At 36.8% G+C, this 20,272-nt stretch overlaps 1 protein-coding gene across 7 annotated transcripts in view; it reads right to left on the bottom strand.

The window, feature by feature from the left end:
* Positions 1-20,272, bottom strand: part of RBFOX3 (RNA binding fox-1 homolog 3) — a 1,135,878-nt gene that overhangs the window by 917,518 nt on the left and 198,088 nt on the right. The window lies entirely within an intron of this gene.

Below are 20,272 nucleotides of genomic sequence, written 5' to 3'. Positions count from 1 at the left end.
CGATCAAATTAAAAACCCCCAGCAGAAAACCAAATTAGAAATCCTAAAAATTAAGGGAGAAATTAATAAAATCGAAAGTGATAGAACTATTGATTTAATAAATAAGACAAGAAGCTGGTACTTTGAAAAAACAAACAAAATAGACAAAGTACTGGTCAATCTAATTAAAAAAAGGAAGGAAGAAAAGCAAATTCACAGCATTAAAGATGAAAAGGGGGACAGCACCTCCAATGAGGAGGAAATTAAGGCAATCATTAGAAATTACTTTGCCCAATTATATGGCAATAAATACACCAATTTAGGAGAAATGGATGAATATATACAAAAATACAAACTGCCTAGACTAACAGAAGAGGAAATAGAATTCTTAAATAATCCCATATCAGAAATTGAAATCCATCAAGCCATCAAAGAACTTCCTAAGAAAAAATCCCCAGGGCCTGATGGATTCACCTGTGAATTCTATCAAACATTCAGAGAACAGTTAACCCCAATACTATACAAACTATTTGACATAATAAGCAAAGAGGGAGTTCTACCAAACTCCTTTTACGACACAAACATGGTACTGATTCCAAAACCAGGCAGGTCAAAAACAGAGAAAGAAAACTATAGGCCAATCTCCCTAATGAATATAGATGCAAAAATCTTAAATAGGATACTAGCAAAAAGACTCCAGCAAGTGATCAGAAGGATCATTCACCATGATCAAGTAGGATTCATACCAGGGATGCAGGGCTGGTTCAACATTAGGAAAACCATCCACATAATTGACCACATCAACAAGCAAACTAGCAAGAACCACATGATTATCTCAATAGATGCAGAAAAAGCCTTTGATAAAATACAACACCCATTCCTATTAAAAACACTAGAAAGCATAGGAATAGAAGGGTCATTCCTAAAAATAATAAACAGTATATATCTAAAACCAACAGCTAATATCATCTGCAATGGGGATAAACTAGATGCATTCCCAATAAGATCAGGAGTGAAACAAGGATGCCCATTATCACCTCTACTATTTGACATTGTACTAGAAACACTAGCAGTAGCAATTAGAGAAGATAAAGAAATTGAAGGCATCAGAATAGGCAAGGAGGAGACCAAGTTATCACTCTTTGCGGATGACATGATGGTCTACTTAAAGAATCCTAGAGATTCAACCAAAAAGCTAATTGAAATAATCAACAACTTTAGCAAAGTTGCAGGATACAAAATAAACCCACATAAATCATCAGCTTTTCTATATATCTCCAACACAGCTCAGCAGCAAGAACTAGAAAGAGAAATCCCATTCAAAATCACCTTAGACAAAATAAAATACCTAGGAATCTATCTCCCAAGACAAACACAGGAACTATATGAACACAACTACAAAACACTCGCCACACAACTAAAACTAGACTTGAACAATTGGAAAAACATTAACTGCTCATGGATAGGACGAGCCAATATAATAAAAATGACCATCCTACCCAAACTTATTTATCTATTTAGTGCCATACCCATTGAACTACCAAAATACTTCTTCACTGATTTAGAAAAAACCATAACAAAGTTCATTTGGAAGAACAAAAGATCAAGGATATCCAGGGAAATAATGAAAAAAAACACATATGATGGGGGCCTTGCAGTCCCAGACCTCAAACTATATTACAAAGCAGCAGTCATCAAAACAATTTGGTACTGGCTAAGAAACAGAAAGGAAGATCAGTGGAATAGACTGGGGGAAAACGACCTCAGCAAGACAGTATACGATAAACCCAAAGATCCCAGCTTTTGGGACAAAAATCCACTATTCGATAAAAACTGCTGGGAAAATTGGAAGACAGTGTGGGAGAGACTAGGAATAGATCAACACCTCACACCCTACACCAAGATAAATTCAAAATGGCTGAGTGACTTAAACATAAAGAAGGAAACCATAAGTAAATTGGGTAAACACAGAATAGTATACATGTCAGACCTTTGGGAGGGGAAAGGCTTTAAAACCAAGCAAGATATAGAAAGAATCACAAAATGTAAAATAAATAATTTTGACTACATCAAACTAAAAAGCTTTTGTACAAACAAAACCAATATAACTAAAATCAGAAGGGAAACAACAAATTGGGAAAAAATCTTCATAGAAACCTCTGACAAAGGTTTAATTACTCATATTTATAATGAGCTAAATCAATTGTACAAAAAATCAAGCCATTCTCCAATTGATAAATGGGCAAGGGAAATGGATAGGCAGTTCTCAGATAAAGAAATCAAAACTATTAACAAGCACATGAAGAAGTGTTCTACATCTCTTATAATCAGAGAGATGCAAATCAAAACAACTCTGAGGTATCACCTCACACCTAGCAGATTGGCTAACATAACAGCAAAGGAAAGTAATGAATGCTGGAGGGGATGTGGCAAAGTAGGGACATTAATTCATTGCTGGTGGAGTTGTGAACTGATCCAACCATTCTGGAGGGCAATTTGGAACTATGCCCAAAGGGCAACAAAAGAATATCTACCCTTTGACCCAGCCATAGCACTGCTGGGTCTGTACCCCAAAGAGATAATGGACACAAAGACTTGTACAAAAATATTCATAGCTGCGCTCTTTGTGGTGGCCCAAAACTGGAAAACGAGGGGATGCCCATCAATTGGGGAATGGCTGAACAAACTGTGGTATATGTTGGTGATGGAATACTATTGTGCTCAAAGGAATAATAAAGTGGAGAAGTTCCATGGAGACTGGAACAACCTCCAGGAAGTGATGCAGAGCGAGAGGAGCAGAACCAGGAGAACATTGTACACAGAGACTAATACACTGTGGTATAATCGAACGTAATGGACTTCTCCATTAGGGGCGGTGTAATGTCCCTGAACAACTTTCAGGGATCCAGGAGAAAAAAAAACACCATTCATAAGCAAAGGATAAACTATGGGAGTGGAAACACCGAGAAAAAGCAACTGCCTGAATACAGAGGTTGAGGGGACATGACAGAGGATAGACTTTAAATGAACACTCTAATGCAAATACTATCAACAAAGCAATGGGTTCAAATCAAGAAAACATCTAATGCCCAGTGGACTTACGCGTCGGCTATGGGGGGTGGGGGGGAGGAAAAGAAAATGACCTATGTCTTTAACGAATAATGCTTGGAAATGATCAAATAAAATATATTTAAAAAAAAATAGAATGAATAAAGAGAACATTGTACACAGAGACTGATACACTGTGGTACAATCGAATGTAACGGACTTCTCCATTAGTGGCAATGCAATGTCCCTGAACAAACTGGAGGGATCTATGAGAAAAAAAAACCAATATACACATGCAGAGGAAAACCTGTGGGAGTAAAAACACTGAAAAAAAGCAACTGCTTGACTATAGGGGTTGAGGGGATATGAATGGGGATGTAGACTCTAAATGAACATCCTAGTACAAATACCAACAACATGGAAATGGGTTCAGATCATGGACACATACAATACCCAGTGGAATTGCATGTCGACTATGGAAGTGGTGGTAGGAGGGGAGGGAGGAAAAGAAAATAATTTTTGTATCCAAGGAATAATGTTTGAAACTGACCAAATAAAATAATGTTTAAAATCTTAAAAAAAAAAAACAAGAACTACACCTCAGAAATCAGTGAATGTTACAAATAGAGGCTTGATTTATTGTTTTCTTAGTAAGACTTAGGAAATTGATGGAAAAAATGTTAGCACTTCAAATTAAACTTAAAAGTTTTTTGTGAATATATATTTTTCCAGTGAGTTGTTTACCAGCACACTCCTACATATCTTAAGATTTCAGAGTGAGGACTTGAACCATGCCGGGTGTGTGTGCATACAAATGTTTTCCAGGAATGGATTTTAGTGGATAATGGTCATGAAATAAGACTTGAATGGTGTGTATTTTGCCAATTCTGTACTTGACCAAAAGGTCTCACTACTGTCTTTCTTATGGAATGCTGCCTCTACGGGCAGTCCACCTTGACTTTCTTAATGATGTAGATCACTAGTCTATGGAAAAACCTGACAGCTAAGGATCTTTCCTCTCCTGAGGGTTTCTTCTATACTCTGCTCTAAGTTCTGGCTGCCTTTAGTGCCCACCTTATCATTCCCCTTCAATGCCTGTCCAAGAAGGTGAGTATAAAGAGGAAAAAGTCCAATGAAAAGTGCCATCTAGCTGTCCTTAGTCCTTATCCTCCCCATTAATAACCTGTTACTGGGGGCACACGGATCTTGTTTAAAATGCACTCGTGGTTCTGAGGTGAGAGAGAGCTCCTGCGACCCTCTGTTAATCTGCTCCCTCAGAGACAGGCTACCTCAGGCCTGTTAATCATTTGCAGTAATTACAATCCCAACTTTACATGTGGAATGTTAATTAATGTATCAGATGAAGGGACTTGGAGACTGCCAGCTCTTGAGCTTTGCATATGGTACTGCTTTCCCTTTAGTTCCAAAATCCCAAGATTATAGAATGAGTTGGGACTGGCAGTACATATAGATTAACCCTTCCACTGAGCATTGTGTTGTTTGACCAGATGCTGGCAATCCTTGGTACAACTTGTTTTTCCTTGTTAATCTAAAAAAAATCTAATCTTTTTTTAAAAGTTCATGAAACTGGGCAGTATATGCTAGTTCATATGTGGAACTCCTCATGGTGGAGGCTACAGTTCCCATGGGAAGATGGAAAACAGTTGGTATAAAACTGTGAACTCCATGGCTCTCAATAAATTTTTGTCTATTACCTGGTGAGAGTTGGAATTGCCATTCTTGCCATGTGGAAGCCATGAAACTGTTGAAAACTAGTAAATATTTTGGGATATCTAAGTCCATTCCTAGTAGCTCTGAGACCATCTTGTATTACTTGTATTGATGCAATAGGTTGCCAGACCATCAAGTGACACTGGCGATATGGAATGATGGATTGATTAAAATCTGTTCACTGTATATCCCATCAAAAATGTGGAAAAAAGAGTTTAAATTTCTCAGAAGCCAAGGCCATCAGAATATTGTGAACTTTCCTTTTCATCGGAGCCCTGTTTTGTCAATACCAAGGTCTTCTTTTGCCTCATCTAGTTCTCATTCCATTACAACATACCACCTTTCAATAGTCTACCATTTTCGTCCCTGTGTAATAGATGACCAGAATTGGGTCACCTACATTTACTTGGGTTTGTAAAGAGATAGGTATGAAACAGTCAAAGAGATGGAGAGAGGGGAGAGAGGGAGGTCCTCCCCTCTTTTCCCCCAGGGAAAACGTAATTATAAAATTTAGAGGACTAACATACTAACATAGAGTAGAAATAAAATAACAGTCTTAACCCTTCTTAAATTAGGGAAAGAGGATAGTCAGGGTTTAAAAGAGAAGTTCAAATAACTTAGAGAGCTAGACATAGTGAAAGAAAGGACTAGCCTAATATATGACATGTAAAAATCTTATAAGGTTAAAGAATTATAATAGTTAGAAAACTTAAGAAAGTATAAAATAACATACAGAGTTGGAAAAATTTTACTTTAGCTAGAATTCTTAAAGATATTGTTAATAGAGAGTTAATCAACATTGTTGCATATTATTCAGAGGTATTGGTAATTTGTTATTTCCTTTTCCAGGTTAAGTAGAACTAGGACAGATGGATTAATGTTTCCACTAATGATTCATATTGTATATTTGTTCATTTCTTAGATTTTTTTTAGGCAGATATGGCTTTTTTGATTGGTTAAAGTGGATAAAAAAATTGAAGTAAGTCAGTGAACTAGAATTTATTTAATATTCATCATGTACAGAATTTATATGTGCCAGGTTCTGTACAAAATGCTGGGATATTAAGGGGGAAAAAGTCCTTGTTCTTAGGGAGTTCACAGACTAAGGGGGCTATGGGAGATCTGTGACTAAGAAACTGTGACAGAGAAACCATATTGTTTGTAATCACTTTTCTAGACTTTACAATTACATGTGCAGGGAAGGAGTTTGGGGCTGCAGAGGCTTCAGGAATGTCTTAATGATTCATATTTTCTCTGGGTATGTTATAAGATATTTTAACTATATGAGACCTGGATGATTTTAGTCCTAGACCATGAAGGACATTTAGGAGTCATCTAAAGTTTACTTCCTTATTTCAAAGTTAAGGAAACTAATGACTTTGTTAAGTGTCGTTATGAATACTCAATAAAAGAAATCCGATATAGGTAGAAGGCTTACCTTGGTGTCAAGAAAACCTAAGTACAAATGCTGCCTATAACATACATTAGTTGTGTGTACATGGGAAAGTCACCTAATTCTATATTGCCCAAGATAATTCTTTGTATATAAGTTATAAACAATCAACATGGAGGGGGGAAATCCAGTAGAATGCAAACAATTCAAAGGCAAGGAGTTTGGGTTATTTTTTTTTTGTCTTTGCATATATAGTGCCTGGCACACAGAAGATACTCAAAAAAAGCTTGCCAAGTTGAATTGAGTTTCAACACTGGGAATTCCCAACACCTTTGAAATTATACATATGAACAAAAAAAATTTTTTTAAAGTAGTTAATTTATTTGTCTTGACCATTCAATGGCTGGTCACCAGGAATAGAGCATTTAGATGAAAAAGGTCTACTCTAGGACCCTGAAATGGGTATACATACACACAATTTCTATCTGCTATCCAAATGACTTAAAATCAGTAGCAGCTCCATCCAGTCCCTTTCTGCCACACCTGAGGCTCAATTTAATAGGCAAAAGGCCCTGCCAGTATAAGAAACCTATAAGCCAAGTTGCAATATCAGTAGTGGAGACAACAATAACACCTGATCAACTGGCAGAGGTATTTGAATGAATCCAAAATTTACTTAACCTATCAGTCTCAATTTCATTATCTATAAAATGAAGAGGTTGGACTAGTGACTAAACTTGATCCCTTCCACCTGTGAATCATGATGCTATGATCCCAAAGTAAAAGTAATAAATAACTGAACTCAAAGCCAGCTACCTGGCTGGGTTCAAATCCCACCTTCATACATGCTGGCTGTTTGACTTGGAAATACTTTTAAATTCTCAGTGCTGTAGCCCAGTGGTCTCAGATTCAAATAGATATAGGAAATGCTGAACAATACATTAGATGAAGCACATTATAAATAAATATTATCTCACTTGGAAGTTAGGAGGCACAGCTTGGAATGAAGTTAAAAAAAATAAACAACAACTCATTTTCCTGAATTAAAATCTAATCTCCAATACTTAGCTGTGTGACCCTGGGCAAATCATTTAACGCTGCCTCAGTTTCCTCATCTGTTAAAAGAATTAGAAAGGGAAATGGCAAACCACTCCAGTATCTCCGCCAAGCAATTCCCACATGACTGTAATGACTGAACAACAAATAATCACAAAAATCTCTGCCATCAGCATACTGACTCAGAAAACCATATGTTAATATTATCTATGTTCTAATATACTTTTATTTGGTTTGTAAAATATGTCCCCATTATGTTTTTTTAAGCTCTCACCTTCCATTATAGACTCAATGCTATGTACTCATTCCAAGGTAGAAAAGTGGTAAAGACTAGGCAATGGAGGTTAAGAGATTTGTTCAAGGTCATACAACTCCCATATCCATTTGAGTCTGAGACCACTGGAAGTGTCTGAGGCCAGATTAGAACCCAGGACCTCCATCTCCAGGATTGACCCTCAGTCTATTGAGCCACCTAGCTGCCCTGCCTCCAATTATATTTTAATTTAATTAGGGCTGCATTCCAGAGTGTTGCAGCCTAGTACAGATAGGCTAAGTATATGACACTTCTGATCTAAGTATCCTTTTAAGCCTATATGATACAAAGAAAATGGTGGCTTGCACTGGTAGAGGGATTTTGTCCACCTGGAAGTTCTTTATGTAAATGAACTCAAAGTCTATGCCTATATCTCTATGATCCTATGTTAGAAAAACAAATTGCCATTCTACATCAATGGAATGATTTCCCTTCACTGATGAAATACAAGTCTGGACCAAAAAAAATAAAAAGAAAGATGAGCTACATTGAGATGTAGCTACCCCTGTCAGCAAGATATGACAAAAACACACTCATGAAACATTCCATATGAGGATTGAGCCCTTAACGTGGTCTAGAGAATATAGTGCCTCAACCAATTGAGCTAACTCAGAGATGTAACATGCTACAATAGCTCTGGGGAGAAAGCAAGAATTTCAACAGTACAACTTTATTGACCCTGTGATGTTCACCCAATCCCAGATTTAGGGCCAATAGTAGAGAGAAGGAAGGAACATCAAGGAAAATTCAGATAACAAGGCAAGCCCTTCCATTTCCCATAAAATATCTCTCCTTTATAGCCAGATGGGGCGACAGATTCCATGCTATTACAAAACACTTTCTTCGGAAGCAAGGCTGAATAAAAAACAGAAAGGAAAGAAGAGGTTTGTCAGGAGCTCCACCTCACTCTCACTGCCTCAGCTAATCACCACTTACTTGTCTGGAGCTGCTCAGAAGGAAGGTACTATGCAAACATAAAGAGCTGTTATTAATAATAATTATCTTCTGAATCTCCTCTGGATTTCTGGTAGTCAAAATCCTAGGCCAGTCACCTAAATTAACACCTCCCACACTTATTTCAAAGAAGGAAAAGAAGGTTGTGGACGTGGGGTGGGAAATAAGTCTACTTCTTTTCAATCAACAGTGTTTTCTTCATGTTTAGGAGAAGAGATAATAATAGTAATGACAACAATAGTCCCATTTCTAAAGCACACTAATTATCTTAAAACTTTCCCCCTTCTCACCAACTTCGTGTAACTCTCCCCACTTGCTCTTTACTTTGATGCCAAAAGCTCCCCATAGGTCTTTGCCTTTCCCAAAAGGCAATATTCCTAAAATCTGGCTGTCTATTGATCCATAGAGTGAAGAAGGGTGAGCCTGAGTAAGGAACTCAATGAAACTCCAACAATTACAAGGAGATAAGACTATCAGCTGTAATTAAGCACTATCCACGGTCAGACCACTTGGCTACATCTTCTGGGGGTTCCCCCTCCCTTCCCTTCTTCTTTTCCTCAAGACTGCAAAATAAATTATCCTGTGTAGTTAGCAGAGGCTGAGCAATGGAAACAATTAAACCAAAATTAAATCTAATTCATTTATACTCTGAGCACAAAGTGGATAATGTGTTTTTTTTTTTCCTCTCTCCACTTTTCGCTTTAGAGTCTGAGAGGACTATAATGGGAAATTAATCATGAGGCAAAGCAACGAATGTGATCTATCACTCTTTAAAAGTGCTCTGTAGTGATTATATAAAAATCTATTACAGCAGCAAGAGAATTTAAAGGTGATGCTAAAGGAGAGGACAAGGAGAGAAGGTGTACTCTCCCACCGCCAAATAAGACCCAAAGGGCTGCTTCTGTCCATGTAACCAAGTTTTTAGACTGAAAGGCTTGTATTTGAATCTTACTTCTACCCACAAGAAATAAGACTGTTTAATAGTCACCAAATGCTTCTTCAAAGATCACCAAGTCACTATCAACAAATATATGTAGTGAGAATAGTAAGTCTGGTCTAAAGTACAAAGACAGACATTATTTAGCAATGGTGGACTCCTCTCTAGGACAAAGGAGAATGTGCTCAGGGATCTTTGGAATTAATAGGCATTGCTTAATTGCATATGAATGGGAGAAAAAAGAGGGTAGAAAGAAGCAGCAGAAAATAATAACTACTGACCTGACTTCTGTGAAATGTGGTATTGATCATAATAGCTGGAATTTATTTAGCACTTTAAAATTATCTCATTTGATCCTCACACTAATTCTCTGAAATAAGTACAATAAATATCCTCATTTTTACAGATGAAGAAACTGAGGACAAGCGATTAATTCATTCCCTCAAGGTCATCCAACTAAGAAATGGGATGTAAACACTGGTCTTCCTAATTCCAAGTCTAGTACTTTAATCTCTGATAGCACTTAGCTTTCTTATGGGTAACTGCAAAGAATGGTTAAACTTCATTTTCCTTTTTTGACAAATAGGAATAGTGTGCTTGCCTTATTGACTTGACAGAGCTATTGAGAGGGTCAAATAAAGCAGGAGATAAGGAAGGAAGGAAGGAAGGAAGGAAGGAAGGAAGGAAGGAAGGAAGGAAGGAAGGAAGGAAGGAAGGAAGGAAGGAAGGAAGGAAGGAAGGAAGGAAGGAAGGAAGGAAGGAAGGGAGGGAGGGAGAGGAGGAAGAGAAGGAGAGAGAGAAAGAAAGAAAGAAAGAAAGAAAGAAAGAAAGAAAGAAAGAAAGAAAGAAAGAAAGAAAGAAAGAAAGAAAGAAAGAAAGAAAGAAAGAAAGAAAGAAAGAAAGAAAGAAAGAAAGAAAGAAAGAAAGAAAGAAAGAAAGAAAGAAAGAAAGAAAGAAAGAAAGAAAGAAAGAAAGAAAGAAAGAAAGAAAGAAAGAAAATCTAAAACTTTTAGTGTCTCTTTGCTGGTTTCCTACTCTCAAGAGCAACAATTTGGGAAATTGTTTTACCCAAAGATGTAGGATAATAATGGCACCAAATGGCTCCTTCCCTCCCCAAGAGAGAATGGGGGTAGGGCAAGGAACGGTGAGCTAAATAACCATCACAGCAAAAGGACTGGTAGGGAGGAAGCCATCTGTTCTGCAGCACGGTCAATCCCCAGACAGCTCATCCAGGCAGCAAAATGACATGTTCCTAGGATGACACAATCAAAAACCACAAGAAGGTCCCAATACTGGCTGATAGCCCAACAAACCTGAGGGTGCCTAATCCCTGAAACAGATGCTCAATGAGTAAATGGAAGAGCCTCAGGAGTGAAGGAGAAAAAAAATCCAAACAACAGATCTTTGAACTTAACATTAAAAAAAGGAAAAAACAAAGGCCAACTTTTTAAAATTTATTTGTTCTGAAGGGCATACAAATCCATCAGCAGATGGAACTGTCCCTGGGATACCAGCACACCCCTACTGTTCCCTCAGGGTTCTGTCAGTAAAGAAAGGATAACCACTGGGCTATTCTAGCTAGTGCTATTTGACTACCCAAAGGAGAAAGCAAAGGGGCACAAGGGGGAGTTGAGTTACAACAGAAAATACATTAGGCCATTTTTAAAAATCCTTTGTCAGGGAAGAATGGCTATGGAGAAGTACTCTACTCATGTCCTCAGTCTAGCCTTGAGTTAGAAAGAAATAAAGAGAAAGAGAGGGGTTGGGAGGGAAGAGAGGAAGGGAGGAAGAAAGGGAGGGAGGAAGGAAAGGAGGAAGGAAGGGAGAGAGGGAGGGAAGAAGGGAGGAAGGAAAGGAGGAAGAAAAGGAGGGAGGAAGGGAGGGAGAGAGGGAAGAGCATCCTTTAAGCACTTACTATTTGCCAGACGATGTGCTAAGCAAGACAGTACCTATATTCAAGGATCTTATATTCTAATGTGGAAAGATAAATACATAAAAGGGAGATGAATTGGGGAGAGATAACCAGAAAGGAAGGAATGGTGGTTGAAAAGTTCATGAATGGAGTCAAGAAACAAGTGAGAAACCACTAGCCTAGATACTTGCTCAAATGGAGGTAATAAGCAAGAACTTACTAATGTGTAAAGAGGGTCAAATACAAGGGGTAGATGGTATCTCTATGGTGAAGAAGCAGCTTAGGCACAGGTGAAAAATTATGGAGAGTTAAGAGTAGCACTGGAAGAAAAGCAAGTTCAGACACAGTAGTTTGGAATTCTTCAGAGAAGTTATATGGTAAAAGTAGTTACTTCTACCATTTCCCTATCCCTAACAACTTCCAATTTTCTAGGGATTGTGAAGATGAGATTAACTCTCTCCTGCCCATTTTTAGATTTAATTACCAGAAGCATGTACACTCCACTTACCCTTGAGTGGGGGAGGTCTGTGACCGACATGTGTAAATGTGGGTGACAAATCAGAAACCACTAACTGCCCTCTGGGCAGTCCTAAGCAAATTTTTGTCCTAAGACAATAATTTGTTCACATAAAAAGTAGAGGAAGGCATAGGAGGTGGCGCAAAGAAGCATCTTTAAAAGGAGTTACAATTTCCTATGAGGCAGTTCTTCGGAGTTCCAAGTTCAAGTTGGAGCCTGATGAAGAATCTGCTTACTGGACCTGAACCCTTGGACTTGGTAAGACTATTCTTAAATCTCTCCCTTTGAACTACCACATAGGTGAGTGAAAAAGGCTGACTCCTTTCCTGGATTTTCTGAAGGGACTAACCTCAGGAGAGGCCATCCCTCTTCAGATAGGCTTTGTGACTGAAGCAGTTGCTTTATTCATCAGAGTCCTCAGCTCAAGACTTAGGCCCCTCCAGCTGGGGACTGTCTGGATTAAGCCAGGGGCCAAGCAAAATACTTAAATGTGTTAGATTAGATATCTTATCCTAGCCTCTCTCTGATTTTCTGACTTATCATTTGGAATTAATTAAATTCCTGGCTCCCACACTCTGATAAATACAGTCCAACCATAATTTTTACGCTATCAGGATACACTGTTTTCATTCTCTCTCTGCCACTGTCTACTTCAAAAAGGACCACACTACAATTCCAGTGCAGTAGGCTTTTCTATTTTTTTTTTAAAGATGCCTTTGTTTTCTATTAAATCAGGGATGCTTAACCTTTTCTGTATCACATATTCCTGTGACAGTATGAAAAGCCCATGGACCCATTATCAAGATAATATTTTTAAATTTATGAAATAAAATGTGCAAGGTTAATAAAATAAGCAGTCATCAAAATATTAAAAAATACAAAGTCACAGAAACCAGGCTAAGAACTGCATTATTGAAGAAAGAAACTCCTTCTCTCTTACACTTTATTTCCTAGGACTCATCCTTATCCTGTTCATCTTATAACTCCATTCTTGTTCCCTCCATACTCCATCTCACTGGAGTTAAGCCTGGGTATACAAACTCTACTCCCATGAAGGAACAGATGAAGACGTGGGTAAGGGGAGGAGAGAGAAACTGAGAATATCCTCTAATCAGCCGGAAAACAGGGTAATAGCAGAGGTTGCCAAAACCCGTCTCAGGATAATAGCATTGGAGGAAAGAAGAATGTAAGGCAGAAATACCAAGAAGCCAGAAGCTATCATGAACCAATATGCTTTTCTAAGTCGGTGTGCTTGTAGCTCCCAGGTGCAATCAACAGGGAGGCAGAATTATAATTAAAAACACAAGCATGTGTGTGCATACACACACATAAATAAATACACACAAAGACACACATACATACATATATTTTATATGTACATATATATGTGTGTATATATATATATATATATATATATATATGCACACACACCCCTCTCTCACCTTTCTGAGCAATAAACCTGTAGGCAAGCTTTCCTTTCCATTTACTCAAGCAAAGAAACATGAAGCACTGAAAATGATTAATCTTCCTCCCTGGCTTGAGTCTGGCAACTAACTCTATGCCTGTCACTACAATCCCCTAAAGGAGAATGGGCAGGGTCAAGCAGGCACCAAGCCACTGTCAAGTCCAGCACCTGATATCCTGGTTTGGGGTTGTTCAGGCAAGAAAGCTTAGGGGATTATAGTTAGCCTCCATCACAGAGAGGCAGACAGACAGACTTTGAAGGCTAGTGGGATAGATAGCAGGTCCTTAGCCTTCCAGGCTTAAGAAGAGAGGTTTATGGCATCTTTCTTGGCACAAAAATAAGGAGCTTCCCCATGGCAGGGAAGCAGGGATATAGGAATATTCCCCTTTGAAAATGTAAGTAGTGTGTAGAAGAATTCTAAGGTTTGAAGAATAAATGTATTATTGTTATTATCTGCCTCTTAGGTCAATTCAAAAAACCCTCTTGCTTCCCCTCCTTTCCTCTATCCACAAATTATGGGGGAAAGGGGTGTGTTGGGTCCAAAACTCTACTGAAACTCCTAATAGAGACTTTTAGTGAAGAAATTAAGGCATAGCTTCAATGAATTTTTGAGTCATGAAGAAAGTTGAGGGAATATTATAAGAGGAAGCCCACTCCAAATTGGACTTTTGTTCAGGCTGCTCAGTCAGAGGGCTTGCTGTGGAAACTAATTTAGTCCTTGATACAGCAAGTCTTCTTTGTGGCCTATACCACATTACTTATTATGAATATTGTTGTTGTTATTGATCTGGACCTATGATTTTATTGATGTAGGGAATTCCAATTATAGAAATTCCCTCTAGTGCTGCAGATCAGCATATCTTCTCAAAATTACATAGTCATATAGGACATATAGGGGACAAATGAAAACATGGACAAGAATCTTGTATATGGTCACAAAGCTAGTATGTGTCAAAAGGTAGCAACTGACACAGGTTCTAGATGCTGAACAGTTCCATGCTGCCTCAGCCAATTGTTATACTATCATTCTTAATTCTCTTACTTAACTGGCCTTTATACAGCAGAACAATATGAGCATTAGCCAAGTATATGAATCTCTGTTGCTAAGATTTTAAAAGCATTAAAGAAAAAAAAAACTTGCAATTACATAACAGGTATCCAGCAGCATGGTTACCAACACAACCAAAAATTATTGTTTAATTGCTTTGTTAAATATGTTAGGTGTAAGACAAACCACCTTACTGCAGTCATGATATTCTAGGCCAGATGTTTTTAATTGTTATTTTGTCATCAACCCCTTGGGAATTATGGTGAAGGCTATGGACCCCTTTCTCAGAAAAGTATTTTTTAAAATTCATAACTGAAATGATACATTTCCATTAGAGAGCTAGTAAAAATAAAGATGGCATTTCTCCTTTCTAAATTCACAGACTCCCTGAAATTTATCCACTGACTCTTTGGGTTTCCATGGACACCGAGTTAAAAACACCTACTCTAGGCACATATGATAAAAGAAAGATAACACTAGAATATAAGACAACTCCATATATACAGCACACACTGAGGCTGGTTTATTAAGAAATTATATTATTCCTGACCTATGCAAATTGGCTTACCCAAGCCTTTGGCCATAAAAAAATGTATACACAGCTTGATGAGGCTGTAGAAAAAAGGGCAACGGTAGGGCATAGATAAGGGGGAGGAGAAGAGACCTCCTCAAATCACCTGAGAATGTCCAGGGTGCTAGGGAAACTAAAAAATGAAGCTGTCACTACATTCTCAATATCAGGTCCTACAAAATATAAACCCACTCCCTTAAATTGGGGGATCTGGGATCTAGAATGATTCTAATATTGCAAGAACTTTCCAAATAACTATTATCTTTCATCTTTTTTGCCCACCAATAACAGTGCTTTGAATATAGTAAACACTAAATAAATGTCAATCTCAAATCTCTTAGGGGAAAGGAGAGACTAAGCATTTACAGAGCACCTACTATGTGGCAGACAATGAGTCAAGTGCTTTATAAATATCTAAACTGATCCTCATAACAACCCTACAAGGTAGATGCTATTATTATTCCCAATTTATTGTTGAAGAAACTGGGCAGAGGTTAAGTGACTTGACCAGGATCACATAGCTTCTAAGTGTCTAAAAGCTCGATTTGAAGGGTGGAGGGCAAAAAGATTGAGTCTCTTTAATCTTGCCCAGCCACTACACACAGGTTCAATCCCACTTCTGGGACTGGCAGAGTAACTTTGACCTGATTGATACATAATAAATGCTTAATGAATTCTCCCTGTCTCTGTCTCGGTCTCTGTCTATCTGTCTATGTCTCTCTCTCCATATATATATACACACACATATACACATAGACACACATGTGTGTGTGTATAAATACACATGTATATACAGGGTGTCCCAAAAGTCTTAAAGCCATCAAAGCTTGAAACTGCACTAAAATTTTTTGGATACCATATATATGTATATATGATATGTATGTATACTCAATGTATATAAAGATCTATATATGGAATCAAATTTACTTGGATATTAAATAATGTTGTTTACTCATTTTTCATTCATAGGTCCAACTCTTCATGTTTCCTTTCAGGGTTTTCTTAGCAAATAAACTTGAGTAGTTTGCCATTTTCTTCTCTAGGCATAAAATATTATAAGCTATTTTCTGGTGCACCAACATCAAAAGACTTATAATAAGATCTTGGCCATAATATGAATGAAAATGGAGCTGTTCTGGAGGTATTTCCAAAATGCAAAGATTATCATTGACAATCCATTAGATCTCCAACAGTTTTTCTTGGTACTAAAGGGTTAAACGCATTAATAATGTAAGTTCCCCCTTTCAAATATGGATGCATGAAATATACACATCAATTCTTCATCAAAGGATACTTCGTTGCAAAGGATCATCATCATCATGATCAGATTCATTACTGCCACTCTTTATTCAAAAATACTCAAAATACTGTTAGTAACATAGTATTTGAAAAGGAGGTACAATAATACAAAATTCCCAACCTCCATCTACTTTCTTAATTCTCACCCCCATTGCTCTAAACTATACCAATGTAGGATCTCTGGAAAACAATACAGTTTATTATACATTTTGAAGGTAAACTATTTTTAGATCCTTAAACTTTGGGTGAGGGAAGAGTCATTAAAAGGAGTAATAATTACTGTAGAACTTCCCAAGTTAACTGTCAGAGTAGAAAAATCAAGACTTCACAGTCAAGTTAAGTAAATTATAATGATAGGATGGATAAATAGCTTTTTTGATGTTAGTGTATTATACAAACTAATGTGGCAGCAGATTTACAAACAGACACAACACAAATCAGTGTTCCAAGCCCATTTTCCTAGAATCAATATTTACAAACACTCCATTTCTGCATTAACATAGGCAAATAGCTTTATAGTGTATGAATTTAATGGAAGGCTCTTTCTCCTCCATATAAGCCTAATGGAAGCAAAAAGCAAAAAAGTACCCCCCCTTAGTTATATCCTTTCAGTAGTCTTAAAAGGTAAGGGGGGACCCCACCTTGGAGCTGACCAGAATGTTTATTTAGTCCCACCCAGGGATTTTAATTGAAATGTGATGTCCTTGAAATAAATGCTGCAATGTCCTCACTCAACAGTAAGTCAGCTTGAAGTTGTAAACATTTCCCTGGGAGGCTTCTTTCCCCTTTTCCCCAAAGCAATAAACCAGAAAAACAACATTTGGGAAGTGATGATTTTTGCAGGGTGCAACAGATTTATAACATACAGGAGACTGGAGTTGAAAGCAAATGCTTCTGACCAAGAAGTAAGTCCCAAGGAATCTAACCATTCCAAAGCAGTCCTCTCCATTTCTTGCTTTCCTGGGTTATACATGTATTATCATGCAAAATATATTTCCACATTATTCATTTTTGTAAGTGAATAATCGTATAAAACTAAAACCTCAAAACATATATCCGCAAAAATAAGTAATAAATCATGTTTTTATCTGCATTTATACTCCAAAAGATCTTTCTCTGGAGGGAGATAGCATTCTTTTTCACAAGTCAATCAGAATTGTCCTATTGTTGTTAGTAGCAAAGTCTATCACATTTGATCATTCCACAATGTTGTAGTTACTATGTTTTTCTGGTTCTGCTTATTTCACTCTATCAGTTCATGTAGGTCTTTCCAACTCTTTCTGAAATCATTCTGTTCATCATTCTTTATATTGTTTTCTATTTGTATTCCCATAGGTTCTAGTTTATAGGTTGTATAAGTTGCCAGTGCTAAGACCTGAACAGTCCCTCTATGCCAATGATGGTGAAATTATGGTATATGTGCCAGAGTGTGCTGGAGGAAGCTGCCTACTTTCACCTCTCCTCATGTACCTGAGGACATTTCTTATATCGCCCACCCCTCTGCACAGTAGCCAAATGATAGCACTTCTTCCCTCCCCTGACTGGGGCAAGGCAGAAGACTCATATGCAGCATAAGAGTTGCAGTTTGGGCACTCAGTCAATAAATGATTTGCCATCACTACTCTATACATATATTCAGTTCACTCTGCCTGTATCAGAATTCTTAAAAGGACAGCTTCCTATACAAAGGCATAACTGGGAAATCAAGAATGTTACATATATTCTTACTTTTTAATACAACTCCAAATATCAATGAATAGCTAGTGAAAACTCAGAGGCTTATAGCTCAATGAGGCCATTGAAAAGAATAAAGTCTCCATATAAACAAAAATCTTTATATAGGCAATTTTTTTGATAACAAATAGCCACGAACATTACAGATACCTATTAATATACAAATAGTTAAAAAACCTGGTACATAAATGTAATAAAAGATGACTGCGATTTAAGAAATGATGTGTGTGATGAATAAGCAGAGCCAAGAAAAAAATTCATACAGTAACTGCAGCAATGTAAATAAAAAGAATGTACTTTTAAAATTTTTAAATAAACACTACAATATTATAAAGAACAAGCATGGCTAAAAAGAGAGGCATGAGAGCACTATACCCCTTTGCAAAGGTGGGAGGTCCTAAAGTATTGCACATTGAACACATTTTCAGACTTCTCTGGTATACTGCTTGGTTATACTGATTTTTTCCTATTCTTTTTCCTTTAGAAATACTTTGTTATATAAGATAGCTCTCTCAGTAGAGAAGAAAAATGGATACTGGGAGAAAATAGTGATTTTGTTTAAGTATCCATTTTTTAAAAATCTTAATAAAAACATTTAAGGGGCTTACTTATCAATCATTATGGAATTTAATTGGCTTATCCATGGGACTTTGTCAGACATCCATGTATAAATATAGTAGGTGGAATGGCAGATAGAATTCTAAACTTTGAGTTATGAGGACCTTGGTTCAAACATTTATTAGCTGTGCAACCATAGGCAGTCACAACTTCTTTTATTTTTTTGGATTGCTCACTTTTCCCCTCTCAAATGCATGCAGAAACAATTTCTGACAATTGTTTTCTGACATTTTGTAATTCATACTCTACCCCTTTCCTCCTTCCTTTCATATAGATTATACCAGTGCTTTCAGACAATATGTATTTCTATATTCCCCATGCTGACTGAACACACATATAATATATACAATAAAAAACTCAAGAAGGAAATAAAGTGAAGGATAGCAAAGCCACTTAATTTCTTAGTCACAGCTTCCTTATCTATACAATGAGATATGTTCTATCATTTTAAAAGTTCTTAGGCTTCAATAAGACAATTCACATAAAGTTTTTTCCAACTCTAAAACTCTATATAAATGGCATGTAGTGGTAATGGTCATGGTGCCAAGGGACCAAGATAACCTAGTATATAAGCATGAGAACATGGTGCAAGGAGAAAACAATGAAAATGAAATGTAAAGACAATAAATGGCTCTAAGACTTACAAAAGACAGAGTCCTTGCTATTTTATTTGATTGAACATGGTCTAAGAAAGGATGTCATCAAAAAGAACACTATAAAAAACTAAATGTCTTCTATTTTCTAGGATGTGTTAAAATAGAAATTTCTAGATTTTTCCACTATCCAGAAAAGGAAAGTATGGCATGCACACTTACAATATGGAACCAATACCTTTTTTGTAAAGCATATTATATTTTAAAAGCAGTAAAGGAACTTACTACTTAAATCAATGGCTAGGGATTCTTTGAAAAAATAACTTATGATTTGAATAGCTACCATAAAATTAATCTTATTTTTGGAATTTGAACTCTGGTATGCTGAATTTTTTAAGTACATATATACATAGGTTTAGATTAAAATATTTGAAAAAAAATTTTGAATATTATAAATCATTTGAGATCACTGGCAAGACTTCTAGGTGTCCCAAAATCAAAGATGAAAATCACTAACCTTCAGGGCATTAAAAAATGTAAATAAAGTAGTACATAATTATGACCTACAAGTTTTATTGTATCTGTGTTAGGGTATTAGCAAAAATAACTAAATTGGATGGTGAAATGAGTCAAATTATTTTCTGCCAGAAATGATGGGAAGGCGAACCAAGGAATTTAATCCAAATATTTATACAGCCATTCACACAAGGGTGTTAAGACTATGCAGGTCCATTCAATTAATAATAATAGTAATAGTAACAAGCATTTAGATAGTGCTTTAAAGTGCTTTACAAATATTGCTTAATTTTATCCTTGCAAAAACTCTACTATTATTGTTCCCATTTTCAAATGAGGAAACTGAGGCAGAGGTTAAATAATGATAACCTCATTTTAAGAAACCCTAAATTGACCTTAGTCTCTGATTACTTGCTTCATGAAACCACCAGACCAACCCTAGTTACAGAATTAGTCACTTATACTAAAGTATAAATATAACCCCAAGTTTTTTAGTTTGGCAGAAATTCCCATTATTGTTATCTTTCACAGAGACAATGTTCCCAGAGAGGTGGCTCTGTGTGGTGGCCAGTGAGCATTGTCTCTCTT

This window comes from Monodelphis domestica, chromosome 2, assembly GCF_027887165.1.
Source record: "Monodelphis domestica isolate mMonDom1 chromosome 2, mMonDom1.pri, whole genome shotgun sequence".
NCBI classification, from domain to species: Eukaryota; Metazoa; Chordata; class Mammalia; order Didelphimorphia; family Didelphidae; genus Monodelphis; species Monodelphis domestica.
This window is presented reverse-complemented; position numbering and strand designations above follow the sequence as displayed.